Source organism: Aythya ferina, assembly GCF_964211825.1.
Source record: "Aythya ferina genome assembly, chromosome: 12".
Classification (NCBI taxonomy): Eukaryota; Metazoa; Chordata; class Aves; order Anseriformes; family Anatidae; genus Aythya; species Aythya ferina.
Window position 1 is genome coordinate 10,848,220 of NC_140308.1, and position 15,699 is coordinate 10,863,918.

The window sequence follows — 15,699 nt, forward strand, 5'->3', positions numbered from 1 at the left end:
CACATACATGTGGACATTTGGAGAGTGGGGATATAACTGTTATTATTCACAAGGTAAATTCAAATTTCATAGTGCTGTAGCACACATAAGTCCCACTGGCCAAATGACTGTGAAACTGATAGTGTTTAAATGCAGTTTGTTACTCTGTTGGTCCTTCCTGTATGAAGAGAAACAGGCCAGAAAACTATAAATCTAATTGTGACCTTCTATTAAAGGACAAGATCAAAGGATGAGGTAAAAGACAGACAGGACAAGTTATTTTGCTTAAAATAACTGAAATGCATAATAAACATACGATTAAGTCTATTTAAATGTATGCTGAATTCACCAATTTTTCGAAGAGAAATGATTAACCTCATGAGTTACATTTGTGCTACAGTATTGAAAAACCTGGCCTATAAACCATTTATAACACTAAGCTATACAGAACCACACAGATCACAGGATAGCTGAGGTTGGAAGAGATGTTTGGAGACCTCCAGTCCAGGTGCCAAGCTCAGCACAGGGCCAACTAAAGCACTTTGCTCATGGCTCAGCTTTTGAATATCTCCAAGAGTGGAGACTCACAGCCTCCTTGGGCAACCTGTTCCAGTGCTGGAATACCCACACAGTGACAGTTTTTCCTCCCACCCCGTTGAAATATCTCTTGTTACAGCTTGTGACCATTGAGCTTGTCCTTTTGTTGCATGCCTCTGAGAGAAGAATGAAAACATTAAATAATTCCTTGCTGAGCCTCCTTTTCCATAGAGAATGTCTTTTTCTTTTTTAACATTTGTTATCTGAATTCCTGGATCTAACCCATATAACCCACAAGCATAAAGATGTTTGTTTTTCTTTTTCTAACTAATATTTTTTGGGGTTGGAGACCAGCTATTTCATGTGGGTTTTGAACAAACTGTAATTAATTAAACTGGTTAACTGGAATCATCAACAGAAAAACCTTAGCATACATACCAGAATGAACAAGTAAACTAACACAAAAAAAAAAAACAACTGTAACAATATGCTGTAACCCTTAAGCTTTTTGATAAATACAGATGTCTTGATTTGGGGAAACATGCTTTAATAACTTGAAGTCACATTGTAAAGTGATAAAGAAACAGAATGGGAAATCATACAGTTTTAAATGTTGCTGTTTTCCCCCTAAAGCACTCCAGAAGAACTTTTGGAATGAACATTGATGTATTTATAGCTAATTATCTGCATAGAACTTATCCTGACCACAAAATGTGATACTGATTCCTGTATATTGCTCCTGGTCCACGTTGGTGCCAGGGGGAGGGAGGGAAGTGTGACACCAAAAAACACAGCTAAAAAGAGGTGATAATCATTAGCCATCACTAACACCAAATACATTCCTATTACAGAGTCTTTGTTCACTGCCCAGACCACCAGGTAGAGCCTCATTCTGTACTACCATCATTTGGGTACCAGGTACATGATGAACACAGACAAAATGTGATACTGGAAGAACTCAGGCTGAGAGAGAGCTGAAGGCTGCTATATTGCAATAGCAGATCACCTTGCCTCACATTTACCAATCTTTTCCTGAGGAAAACGTCTTTCATATGAACTTCCACTTCCTAATTTAGCAATACCAACTTCCTCTTTTTTTTTTTTTTTTTTTTTTTTTTAACTCTCCTAGCAGCTTTTCCTGTTTAAAATATTTTGCAATTCTGTTCATTCTCTGCACTATAGGGGGAAGGGTTGTGCTCTTTTGCTTGTTCTTAACACAGAACTTTTAACTGAAACCATAATGTTATGTCGGTACAGGACACCTTAAGGAAAAGGACGGGACACCATGCTCTAAAGGTGAGAAGATTCCTTGATTTCTGCTTGTGCTTGCTACACCTGAATACATGTATGACAGATAATCCTACTTAATAAGCAGACATTCATTTAATGCTTTTACAATCCTGTTTTTCTGAGAATCTATAATGCAGTTTTTATTCACTTCCATTTACAAAATACTTCAGATTTCCACAAACTGATACTTTTTAAAGAATGAAGAGATCAGTCTCAACATTTCAATTAAAAATTCACTCTTCTCCACTGCTGCTCTGCAAAGAGGAAAATGGAAAATGAATAAAAGACTGGATTAACTCCAGTGAAAAAATCCTGGGTTCACTGACCAATGTCACTGACAGAAATCAGGATACAAAAAGCTTTTTTTTCCACTTCCAACCCCCATGCCACTTGTCAGAACTAGAGGAATCAGAAAGAAAAAAGTGTTACAGGGTTTCTGCTTTGCCACAAGGGCCTCCAATATTACTTTCAATGCAGCCATTCACCTCTAAAGTAGAGGACTGACATGTCAGCCATTTCATCAGAGTGACATGAGAAGAATGACTCTGTGGTTAACTCAGAGCATGGAAAGACAACAAGAAAGGGTCCTGTTCCTGCCTGATACATCAACAATCTGTAGGAATCAGGGCTAAATTTGATCACTGTGAGTCAAAGCTGAGATTCACAGAAGTGTTAGTTCACAGAATCCTGCCTGAGACACCTGACCTCCTTGCTCAGCTTTTCAGAAGCACTGAGCACCAATGGTTCCTCTGAAGACAACTGCTTTTATGATTGTCTGGTATGGTAAAGTCATCAGCATCCAACGCTAGGCATCCAGATTTTGAAGCTTTACTTTGCAAAGGTAAAGGCCCAGTCTGTAGGATGCAAACATTGTGTTTGGTAACTGCAGTGTTTACGTGGCTCTCAAAATAGGTTAGTGTTTCTGTAATAGTAGGATCCAAAATTTGTGATGAGACCAGAGGCATTGGCAAAGTAATCCACTAATACAGGTAAACACGCTTCTTTTAAAGAGTTGCTCAGCTCTCAGATGTTCTTAGATTAATAGGACTGAAAAACAACATGTTAGTATTATGAAATAAAAATAACCAAAAGGCTCAATAGAATAGGCACTATAGAGATTCTATTTATGAAATGATACAGCTGTGAGGTTTCAGGAATACACAGAAGTGAACAATGTATATTTATATACCTCACACATGTATGCAGCTTATAGTATTTTGCAATAAAAGGATGTATGTGTTCTCAACCTTTTATTTTTCCCCATAACTTTTGTGTATAGCTTAACAACTACATTTGGTTTAATGCAAAAAACTGAACCACCAGAGATTATCTGTTACAAATTACTTCCGTATCATCTTTCATTTTCCTATGTGTAAAGGATTGTTTATTTGGTGTATTTCTTACAGAGATTCCGATCTTATTTCTATAAGGTCTCAAATACTCTTGTGATGTCAAGCACTTAGTTGTCCGGTCTTCCACCCAGCTATGTGTCATGCTGCATGGCAGACTGTGTTACAGTTGTGTCTGGCATCTCCGTTTCTGCTGGAGTGCACAGTGGAGCAGGTAGGCTGTCAGGATTTATCTGTAGATCAACAGAGAAAGAGCTACTGGAAAAGCCTAATGGAGCATTTTCTTTCAAAGCTGCTGGGGTATATAAAAATAAGAGTGCTTGCTTTGAGGACAAAGACCAAGAGAAGGCAGAAAACCAGGCAAAGGTAGGGCCCCACTAACAAATTGCTGAGGATTTGAGGTGTTATCACCCTGTCCAGGCTGCTTGGACAAGAGCTTGCTTTTCTCTTACATGCGTAGATTCTTACTGCTCATTTCTTAATTCAGTGACCATGCAAAGGGACTTGTTGTTTTTTGGTTTTGTTTGTTTAGGGGTTTTGTTTTTGTATGAAGACCAATAGTTGACTGTAATTTTATCCAACAGTTTACATATAACTCTCAGCTTTCTCTTAAAATCAGGTTTTATAACATAAAAGGATGTCTCAAACTAATACAAGAGGCCTCTAGTGCAGGAATAGAGCATGCAGACACTACACCTACAAAATAGCTCACCACTGAAAAGCCACTGTTAGTCTTCAAGAATTAGCTCTCTAATAACCATTTCATTTTCAATCAGTTTTCCACTCTTAGTCTCACAGATCTGCACCCACAGATCTCCTCAAGAGAGGGAGAGTTTTCTTCCAAAAACCTTAGAGCTACTTCAGTTTCTGACAATTTATTTCTTCCCTTACCACAAGTCTGTCCATCTCTCCAGTCTTCTCAGCCTTTCATCTGCTAAGGAAATTGCACCAGCTCATTACTGTGCTAGAACTACTTCAACTCTCGAGTTCAGAACACACAGAACTCCGGCATGTCACCTTTCTAGGCTTGAGCTCTATTACGTTCCACTGTGCAGTCACAATATAATGTTCATGGTACAAGAAACAGGTAATTAATCCTTAGCAAGTGTTTGTAGCACTCAGGGGGTGAAGGACAGCAATGTGTCCCTTCCAATGAGTGTAAGTGGCTCCATGCAAAACCTAACTTCAGTTCAAGAAACTGCCAATGAAATAAACTGTCCTTGACAAGCTGGCTGGGAGAGCCCTGCTGAGCACATTGCCCTTGCCAAATGATCCACTCCATTCACTGTGTGAAGGCCATGCTGCCTAACACAGGGGTATGGGTTTCGCAGCACAGGAAGGAGGACAGAACGAAGCTGAGTTAGCCTCTGGTTATGCACAGGACCACAAGAGCGCAGAGGACCTTTTTTTACCCACTGCGCATACAGCTCGCAGTGCTCTACAGGACACATTGCGTAGCAGGCTCATGGTACCAGCAGTGTGGCAGCCCTTCATGTCTGCAGGACATCAGAGCAGCTAACACAAAGCATTCTGAGCACATCCACACTGTATCATGTGCAGCTGTCCCTGATTACAGGTCAAAAGAGTCATTTTTATGGACTTAACTCTGAGATTCTGAATACAGTGAATAAGGTTCAATCCACCCAAGATAAACTGATTCCAGTATCTGGACTTTTATCCAGAATCATTCCAACTCTGCCAATTCTGCCTATGTAACACAAGCTCACCACTCATGTCACGGCACCCAAAAGACTTAAATATCCAAGGTACAAATCACCAGACTGGGCTTCTGTCCTCACAAAACATTGCTTCTTCCCTTCTGCTCTGCTAGCTGCTTTTCATCCCAGAAGAGAAACAAACAGAAAATGAGAAAACAGAATTCAAGAATTTTCAGAGAGAACCAACCTACATGCAGTATACCTGTATTTATGGGCACCAGAGTGACCTTCATTATCCTTGGAGGCACAGAAGAAACTGAGTTTTGATTCTCCTCAGGTGCCTGCCTCCCTGATTCATGTTACCTTTTCACCCCAGTTCACGTTCTTGCAAAGAGCATGCAAAAAGCAAAGAAACAACCACACACAACTAGGGGCAGTGCCCTGTTTTACAACACAAAGCAGAGGGCTGTAGGCATTCTTCAGAAATTGAAAAGCTAGCAAAAAAGGGTGTGTCAGGGTATATGAATTTTACCTTCATAATTACCCTGTTATTTAAAGCTAATGAATAATTACTACAGCAACCTCGCTGTCATACAGCATACACCTACTCACCCACAGCTCAAGATGAAACCAAAGAATCACATTTGGGGCCCAGTCCTCCAAAGATATCTTGAGTTTAATGCCAGCATCTATGGCATTAACCACTGCTTACTGAATCAGATCCTTAACTGGTGTTTGTTGGTTTCAAAACAGTTTCAAGTTAATCACATCCAGTTTTGTGTCGTTTTTGTTTGTTTGTTTTTAAAAATACTTTGAAATTCTTTGTAATTACTGCTCCATTCAAGTCTACATTCACCAACAGATTCTTCACCTTCTAGCATTTAAAACTTTTTTACATTCTGAACTTTCCTTCACAGATGCTACTACTAACAAGCGAATAAAAAATAACTTAATTAGTACATGATCCACAGTAACTGAGAAATTGAAGCAAACCAAGTGAGCTGAAGGTCTGTGTAACTTTTACAACACTAAAGGAATAATACTTCCAACAGGAAGCAGGTAGTCTCCGTTCAGCTGTATTATCAACAATTAAACCACTGCTTCACACTAAAATAAAACAGAAATATGCCTGCCTGAGGCAAATGTGTTTTTGTTTATTTGTTTTAAAAACATCCTTGGAAGGGCACATGAAAAGAATGCAGACTGTCTAACAGAGCAAAGCACTGACCTGAGCTCACTTCTGGGGGGGTTCCCCTTTGCCTCTCCTACTGATGTTACCCGGAGTCTGTGGAACAGGCAGCCAGAAGAGAGGAATGGGTCAGCTCTTCTCCCCCCATCCTCACAGCACAAAGTTTCGTAATGGGCAGAACCCTGCATGCAGGCTCCTGCTCAGTTCATCTACAAACAGTCATTTATGGTCCCAGTTCCAGAGTTCTGGCAAAATGCTCATTTTTGCATTAGCACTCAAGATAATCAGGGTGTTTTGTTTTGTGTCATTTGTTATTTGCACTAAAGCTGAAACACAGTTGTTAAGTAGGACAACCTATACCGTAAAAAAATTAAAATTAAAATTTAAAAAAAAATCTAATGCTCATCACTTAAAATCTCTGTTCAGAACTCATTCCTCTTCTCCACATCAATGCAGTTTTGTGTGGTCATACATTTCTCAGCCAGAGCTACAGTCTGCTGGTACGATGTAAGAGCATAATTATCAGCTGTGTTATACTACATATATTGTACTAACATAAAGCAGAGATAGTCAAAGAAAGTCAGGATGCTTTCTCAGGGAAGCACCATGGTGAAAGTTTATCACTCAAAGGCATTCCACCTTTCAGACAGCAAACACGGTAGAGTAAGTCAGTATTAGCCTGGGTGTTATTCAGCTCATGGCCCCCTTTCAGACTGCTTTTCTGTCTAGTCCAGGAATTGTGCAGATCAGCAGCATGTCCAAGTAAGAGCCTTCCATACTACAGGGTTTTTCCATTGGGGTCTGGAAACTGTTTCAAATAAATGTTTGTTGCTGTAAAAAGAAATAGGGGAGTAACACAAGAAAGGTCCCATTAGCTGTCCTACTGTGGCCATAGGGGAAAAGCCACAAGTCTTGACATTGGACCTAAGTTTATCATGACTTCAGTCCCCTTCAGGGTTTCTCCTCTTCCTTGTCTTCTCATCAGGAAGATAAACTGAAGATAGGGTAGAAAGCACAGGGAAGAGAGTAATGAACGTGTGTCATGAAGTCAACAAACAAGTCCCTTTCCACCTTAAGGGATGAAGAAGAAGGAAGGGGAAGACAGCTTGGGTGTGGAGGCAGCAGTTCATGAGTTTGTTTTGAGACTTTGTTCCCTTGAGTTTGCAGATGAACAAAGGCAAACTAAAGGGGAGAGTCAGAGCACAGACATTGCTGACTATTAAAACATCTCTTGGGATGCTGTCAGGAGTACAGCAGCACTGGCGCTTGTCACCTTACAACACATACCAGGCCACTTCTCTCCCATTTGCTTTGGGGACTGACACACTAGTTAGCTGAGTTGTACCAGCTCTCCTGAGTGACTCCATGGAGGCATGGTGAAAGAGAGGCAAAAAAAGGGTGAGCAACTACAGCTAGTGACCATGTATCTCCACCTCTGGTTCACAATTCACCAACAAGGAAAAAAAATTAGACAGTTGGATAAGACAAACACTGCTGAATCTTTGCTATTAAATGAAACCAACTCTCATTATTTCTGCACCTGCCTTGTAATTGTGACAAGCAGGGTAAATGAAAATGCACTGTGGTTAATTTTAGTTTTCTGAAACCACATAAAAATGAAGCAAAATGTGGATTTGGAATATTATCCATGTTGAAACAAAGCTTTATAACACCTTCTGAAACAGCCATAAAACTATTGCTGCTTATCAAAACAATCAAAAGACAGCCCAGTGGATGTTAATGTGGCAGCTTTACAGTACATTACACCTCTTAGCTATTTTAATAGATTTATAAGAACTGAATTTCCCAGTTGTTCTGACTACCCACAGGCACCACTGCCATGGCTATGCACCACTGCCATGGATGTAAGTCATTCACCCACTCATTGTGTACAAAATATTAGATACTGAGTGCCCAGGACCTAGACCGATTGCTCACAGAAACAGAAGGACCATGAACAGCTACTCTGTGAGGCAACACCCAGGTCCAAAAGCTGTCATTTTCTTCCCTTAAAACTACACTTTTTTTCGGAAATGCAGAAGCTCTGACAAACCACAGAAACAGAAAGAGCACAGCAGACAGTATTTCAGTTTGATAATATATCCTAGTATAATAACTCTAAACCAAAAAGGTGGACATCAGAGACTGCATGAACACTTTCAGAACATCACAGTGAAAGGTGCCTGTAATGAGCTTTACATCGGTACTATGAGCAAATCCATTATCCAATATCCTCAACAGTACTTGTTAGATCTCATGGATTAGGAGCTTTTGTGAAGCCTTTGTAACATGTTTCTCCCCATCTCTATTTCTATCATTAGTTTTCGTTTCCAAGGGAGCTCCCTAGGCATTAGCCTTACAAAAGTCACCTGAATTACTGAGAAACAGGGAATAAAACACCTGCAGGAATTTCACAGCTGTGCCCAGAGGTTTCAACCATTGTATACATTATTTTCAGACGATGCCCAGTTTCCAGGCATTTTGGTCCACATGGGGCTATGCTTTTGATCTATTGTATCTTTCAAGAGCCAGTTTCTTGGTCTATTGGGTTTTTGATTACCTGACAGGAACTTCTATTTATTTCCTAGCAGTGAAGCAGAAAATGTCTGATGATTTAATGAGTCTACAGGTTAAAATCATTTTAAAATACATGCCATCCTCAGAGATCAAGTGGGCTCGCCACATTTTTAGATCCTGTATGTTTTACTAAGCAGAGAATAATAAATGTCACAAAAGACATTCAATAAACCAGAAGAATACTATTTAAATGATTTGTGGATGGTCAGTCAGGGAACATTTATTGCATTTCTGATGTTGGAGGATTATTTAATACGTGTCCAGAAACAGACAGAACACAATTTATACAAAAAGACCACAGGGAAGTCATTCACCACCACAACTCAACACTAGACAGTTCTTGGGTGCCCTGTGAACTGCAAATTTGGTGGCATCACAGTTTTATATGACTAGAAGCCCACATCACAAAAATCACCTGTTTGACCAGTGCCTCTATGAGAAGCTTCAGAAGAAAGCTACAGCACATCTGTAATAAAGACTTCAGCACCTTCTCCACACAGAGTAAGTAGGAAGCCAGCTTCTGACTTAATCTGCTCAATCAGGGCTTCAGGCTGTTGTCTCAGAAGCACCTGCTCTTCCAAAAGCCAAAAGACATTCAGATGACCTATAGATGTGTGGCAAGGATGAGAGAAAGTAACCTGCACTGCAATAGAGGAAGGTCTTGAATATCAAACTACTCCTAGAGTTCAGGCTGGGCCACACCAGTATCTGAGACATTTTTTTATTTTTGTTTTTTAAAAAGGGGCCTTTGGAAACTGTAGCCAGAGATGCAGGGAGGGATTGCTTTATTCTGATATGACACCAGACTCCAGTGTAGCATTGGTCAAGAACTAAGCATGTGTACATTCAGCTGCTTTTTAGGTAGAGAGTAAGTGGCACGGAGCATGTGATCTGTAAGCAAGGAGTAGTGTGGTCAACAAGTATGCCCTAAAAGTAAAGATGAAAAGGGATTTCTCAATCAAGATACAAACTTTTCACTATACTAAGTCCTAGGAAGAAAAGGTGCTCCAACCATTTTCCAATCTACAGAGCTTAAATATTTATTAAAAACATGGTCTTGCAGATTTTTCCTTTTTCAGTAGGAACAATTTACTTTTCTAATTAGTAGCTATAAACAAGCCTTCCCATCCCTACTTTCTTTTTTCTTTGTTTGTTTGTTTTTTTTTCCTCCAATCTCGTCTTCTACCTCTTTGTGAGAAAGGCTTTTCATTTTTTTCTGGGGATAGAGCTGGCATTACAACTGCAGGGCTGAAAACTATTTCATAGTTGTTTGATAAAGGACAGTAGCTCATTTCAGGTGTACTTTAAACAACAGAGGCCATGGGCTAGAGCACTAGGTATGAGACTGTAGAGAACTGGATCTGACCCCCTTTCTGTGAGTTGTCTTCTGCAAACTTGCCTGGTCAACCTCCTCTGTAACACCACCTACCCCAGAGGGCTCCTGTAGGGCAGCTGTGGTAAAGACTGAGGCACACTGAGGACATGGGAATGGATGCCAGCAAGGAACTGCTCTTCTCCCCAAGCACTGCGCTCCTTTCCCTTTGACTTAACAGGGATTGGAGCAAAGCCTTTTGTAATGAACATAACAAAAGACGATGAGTTGGCCTCAAAGCAGTAATAAAAAAAAATTTAAGAACTTGTATAATAAAAAACACATTCATATAAGTGGGTTTTATTATTTCCCACAGTTTTATTTTAATATGTGACTCAGGGTGTGGAGTCAAGGTGTGATTCAGAGCAGTAATGGAACTTTAAGTTTGTGCCACCAGGTGGGCCAGGCTCTCTGGTTGCCATTTCCAGGAAAGCTCCGGTCAAACAAAACTCCTACCCAGGTCCAGGTATGCTTGGTCAACACATGGTAAAATGGACACGATGTATGACGGGTACACTGGGAGAAACAGACAGGAGAGGTGTATAGAATACCATGACTAGAGACCAGACAAAGTGAGAGAGCACCAGTCTGTAGCTAGTGTTACGTGTTGGTAATACTTAACATTAAGTACCCAAAAGTATACCTAGACGTTCCTAAGCCTTGCAGAGTATTTAACCATGCCCTTTAGACTTCAGGAGGCTGAGTGCCCTGAAATACATTCACCTAATGGCACCACCAGTAATCAGTGCTGGGTAAGCCAAGAGAAACAGGTACAACAGATGTATTCAGCCGTGGCAGCACACAGGTGTTCATCCAGCACACTTGGCTTTGACTTCCTGCACACATCTGCAATTTCTCTGTTGAGAATCACCAGCGTTTCATCCAATTAGCCTCGCTCTCTTCCTTCAAGAGCTCATCTTAGGAATTGTCAGTGAAGAGAAGCAGATGTTTTTTGTGAATCAGAGGAGTATGTATACCAAGTCTCACAAGGATGTACAGCATTCAGCCATGGCCAAGTTAAACAAGGTTCTCTGATTTGTCACTGGCTTCCCCAAAGCCCCAAAGATTTGCTATGAGCTCAGCTTGAACAGCCAACAACTCAGGTAGAAAAACACCAATTTGTCCAAGCTGTCAGCAGCTCCTTGAGCTATTCCTGAAACAATACAGGACTTGACTCTACAATTTGAGACTTTCCAATTGAAAATAGTCCATGTGCCACAGGCTGACTGTGGTTCCAGTTCAACAAAGCACTTAAGCACATGCTTCATTAAGAGCACTTGCACAACTGTCTGCTGTCCTATAGTTCACAGGTGATACAAGGTCTAGATTATCACTATTTTCGATGCTACAGTCCATGTAGTGCTGAACTTCTGCACCTCACTGCTTTGAAACTCGATGTCTTTAAAAATGTTGCTCTTTTCAGCAAGATTTCCCAAGAACACAAGGTTTTGCAGTCATTCCGTAAGTGTCTGTCCACATCTTTCAAGCTTGAAAGAAGGACAGAGATGTTCCTGAGGTACATAGGCACATACACAGACAGTCAAGAAAGTACATTGTGCACAGCTCTGAAGGGAGGCAGAAAGAAGCCACCAAAGTTAGGTTGAGCTGCAGGACATGCAGCAACGTTTATTGTGTGAACAGCCAGAACACTACTGGAAGGGAGGTCAGTGGGATTACAAGAGTGAGCTCTAAATGCTGGTCCTCCTCTCTGTTAGACACATGGCCGTTCACTAGCTTACAAATTCCCTTTCCATTTCCTTAATCCTAATGTGCAGACAGCAAGTGAATACCAACACCTGGCTTAAACTGAATCTTTCCAAGAGGTTTGATGTGTTCACATGAAGGATGATCGGCCAAATACACACAAAAGAGAAGAGCCCAGCTGTTTTCCAGCATAATCTCCTTCTTTATTGGCAAGTTGCTCCAGGAGGAAGAAATGCTGCCTTGGAGAATCTTCTGCCTCTAGTTGCATTTGTGCAGGCTGCTCCCTGTCTGCATTGAGGGCCCTTTGCACTCTGGGTAACCCTACAGAGAAGTGCAGCCAGAAAATCACACCGCACCCACCCACCTCCTGAATTTTGTCAGGCAACACCCAAAGAGTCTAGCCCCTTTCTAGGGAAAAGGGCAAGTAGGAGAAAAATCCGATGCTATCATCAGAAATGTTTGGGATGATGCACTGAACAGCAGATCCCCTACTCCTGTGATGATGATATCAAAGCCCAACAAAGAAAAGGCCTCCTGTCCCTCCTCCACTTGAAAAAGTCTACCAGTGATAATACCAAAATATAATACAACACATAAGACTAAGTCTCAAGGCAGATTGCAATGGGAAGAAAACATCTGTTTTAGAGATAGGCAGCCAAAGCTAGAGAGGTACAATTGTCCAAGATTACAGTAAGTTTGAGTATCACTCGCTGTTTCCCAGTCTAGGGCACAGAGCAGATGTGAGCAATGGGCTCACTAGCAATCCTGCCTGTGCGTAGCATCCCTGCTCTCAGGAACCTTTTCTCTACACACAAGTTATTTTGACTGGGAACCATCCAGGGCTGGCAGGTTATAAATGATGATCAAGTACTGAAATAAAACTACCAAAAGTGCTGCAGTGCTCATGTAGTCCATATTCTTCAAGCAGTGTAAGGAAAGAAAGGTTTGGTGTTGCTCAAGTGCACGAGACAGGTGGCAGGAGACTCAAGTCCATGAGACAGTGGACACTATCCACACCTCCCTCTTGCTTTGCCTTGTGTGTGAGCAAAGCTCAAAATAACCCAGTCCTTCTGCTGGAGTGCACCTGTACCCTGCAGCAACAGAAAGGAGGGGTGGACGGATGACCCCATGTACTTGCGAGAGCCTGTCATCTCTGTCTCAGCAATTTCTGGGGCCAGAGTTTGTCATTAGTGGGGAAGCCAAGCCCAGAGTTTAACCTCCTTGCAGCTCTGTTTTCCCTGTTTACCAATGAAAATTATTTAATAAAAATTATTCCGGCAGGTTTACAGCGTAGTTTCTGTGAACTCTTTTAATAGGTAAATACTGGAGGGGATGTGTATGAACTTTAAGCACAATGCACTGATTACTGCCGAAACCAAATATACATTTCTGTCTGCAAGACAGCTCTCTATCTTGCGTATAATCTATTTTATTTGTAGTAAGTTTGCTGTGCAAACTTTCACCAGTGTGGTAAATGAAGAGCATGATGCATGTTCCAATTTGTTACTCTCCTCAGAATCAATATTGTACAGATGTTATGAGTTCCTTACTATCACATGATACAATAGAGATGCCAGCTTACTAATAAGGGGAAAAGTGGCTTTTTTGTGTGTTTTTGTTTTGTTGTTGTCATTTTGTTTTTCAGATCTTGAAGGCTGTTAGATAATCTGGTGCGCTGAACTGGCTTCCTCATTCTCTGAAGCAGACAATAAAACAAGGCTCTCTCTACAAACGACTCTGTCCCGAGGTGCTTGCAGCACACCCGCAGAGCAGTGGGTGGGCGCACTCAGGCACAGCAATCCCATCTACAGGCAGGGAACACACCTTTGGAGGATGAGATGCTAGCACTAGCCAGCATCAGAGACTGGCTGGCTTCTTAAATCACCTCTCCATTGACATGGGCCATAGGAGCTCACCTTGTCTCTTTCAGGAAAAGCCAATAGGCTCATGTAATGCCTCTCACCCTGAGTACACAGTTCACAGGCCATTTAAAAGCTGTTCCTTTCTGTTTCTCAGCTGCAGGTTAACACCTTCCAGCTGAGACCCAGTAACTGACTGCGTAAGCACTTCTAGTCTGTTCTAGGGCAAAGTCAAACAAGTTGGTTCAAACCACTGCCAGATGGTGATGGCTCAGCTAACTTGTTTGATTTTGTCCTGGAAGAGTCAAAAGTGCTCACGGGTCAGGGAGAGTTGAGAGAGCTCCAGACTCCTGGATTAATGGAGCTAACTGACACGGTAGGCATTAGCCCCTTACAAGGCAGAGCTAAGGTTAGGCTAGGCACCACTGACTCTGCCTTGAAACAATCAGTTATCAGGGAGAGTATCAAAAAGGTAAGAGGCTGCATCATGTCTCAGTGGGAAGTGTTTGGACTAGCAGCCCTGAGGTTTCCTCTGGCAGTTGACTTACACCCTGCAAGAAGGCAGCTGCCCTGCGTGCAAGCCCACAGCACACTGACACACATCCTCACAGACACAGCTCACTCCCTCAGTGGTGTACTATATCAAATTGTGCTTTGTAGATATACCCAGAAGGATTATTATCTTTTTTTAAGACTATGTTAACCCAAACCCATGTCAACAACACTTTTACTTCAATAGTTAGTTTAATTTTAATACTCCCACAGTAATTTTAATTTCAAGCTTAGAGGCCAGACTTTGAGAAACGACTACTTAAAATCATCAGCACGGGGACACTTGTGATCACTTTAAAATACTGAGTTACAGGACCAGAGTGCCATCTACTGGGCTTCACAGAGGATGACAGGCGTGCACAGCATTTCGAGTCATGGTTTTTGTGTCCGATGAGGATGGAATTAGTGTTAGCGAGTAAAGGGGAGAGTGGACACAAACTAATTACCTTTAGAAAGTAGAGCCTTCAACTCTGCCCTAAGTATTATATTCATAAGCAAGATAATAAGAAATAAAAGCCAAGTGAGAATTGTAAGTTACATGTGAAACTAGTTTGTGAAAAAAAAAAAAAAAAAAAAAGCTCTCTCAATTGTTATTCACAATGTACTGACAAATGGGAAAGAAATTTCGAGGTAAGTCCCCTAGAATCTATCCAGGGACAAATATTATTTATTTTGAGTGACCAGAGACCAATAATTTTTGGGTGCACCAAGCAGAGAGCAACTGAACTGAAAGAAGAAACATGGAATGTAATTCTGGATAGTCTCAACTGATACGGAGATATCATAGGGCAATTATATTCAACTAATGGACTGGTCCAAGAAGAACCAAAGGATCTAGCACACAGATGCAGTATAGGGATGGACAGGGTAAGTAGCAATGTAGAGGGAAAAGAACATGGTGGGACTTTTCCTTCTGAAAAGGAAGCGAAACACGCCATGGTTAACCTCAAACCAAAAACCTGAGCCAACAGAACAACACTTGAAATGCCACTTGGAAGAAATGCAGGTGACTATTTCAACCTAGTTAGCAGTTGCAATGCATTAGCTTCAATGCTATGTCCAGCTTAAGCCACCATCTTCAGAAATTGAAGCCAGTCCAGACGAAAGCAGTAAGAACAGGGTTTCGAAACCTTTCTTGATAAATAAATAAATAAATAAATAAATAAATGAACTAAAGCATGCTGTTACAGAAAATGAGTCAATTTCCTCCTGACCACCAAGGAAGAAAAAATAGAATTATGTTCATTACAAAGAAAAAATAAATTGATGATTGAGAAAAGCTTTTTAGTCATTACAGTTAAAATACTACTGTGCTGCTAGAGATCTTTTAAAAAAAATCAGAAAACAAATGTTTGATCCAAAATTGATCATCCTCTCAAGTCCCCTACATGACTGCATCCCCATGTACTCCAGCATATGCTAACTGTATGAGCGGTCAACTGAAAGGGGGTTCTTTCAATAACCCTGGCTCTGGAAACCTAATTCATCAACAACCTACAAACAACTCTTTACATAATCTCCTTACACTCATCTACTTATGAGCCATCATGAAATGTCTTTCAAGCAGTGATATAATTTAACATGCAATGGCCTGTTTTATACAGCTGGAAATTTAGAAATACAAAGTCTTGCT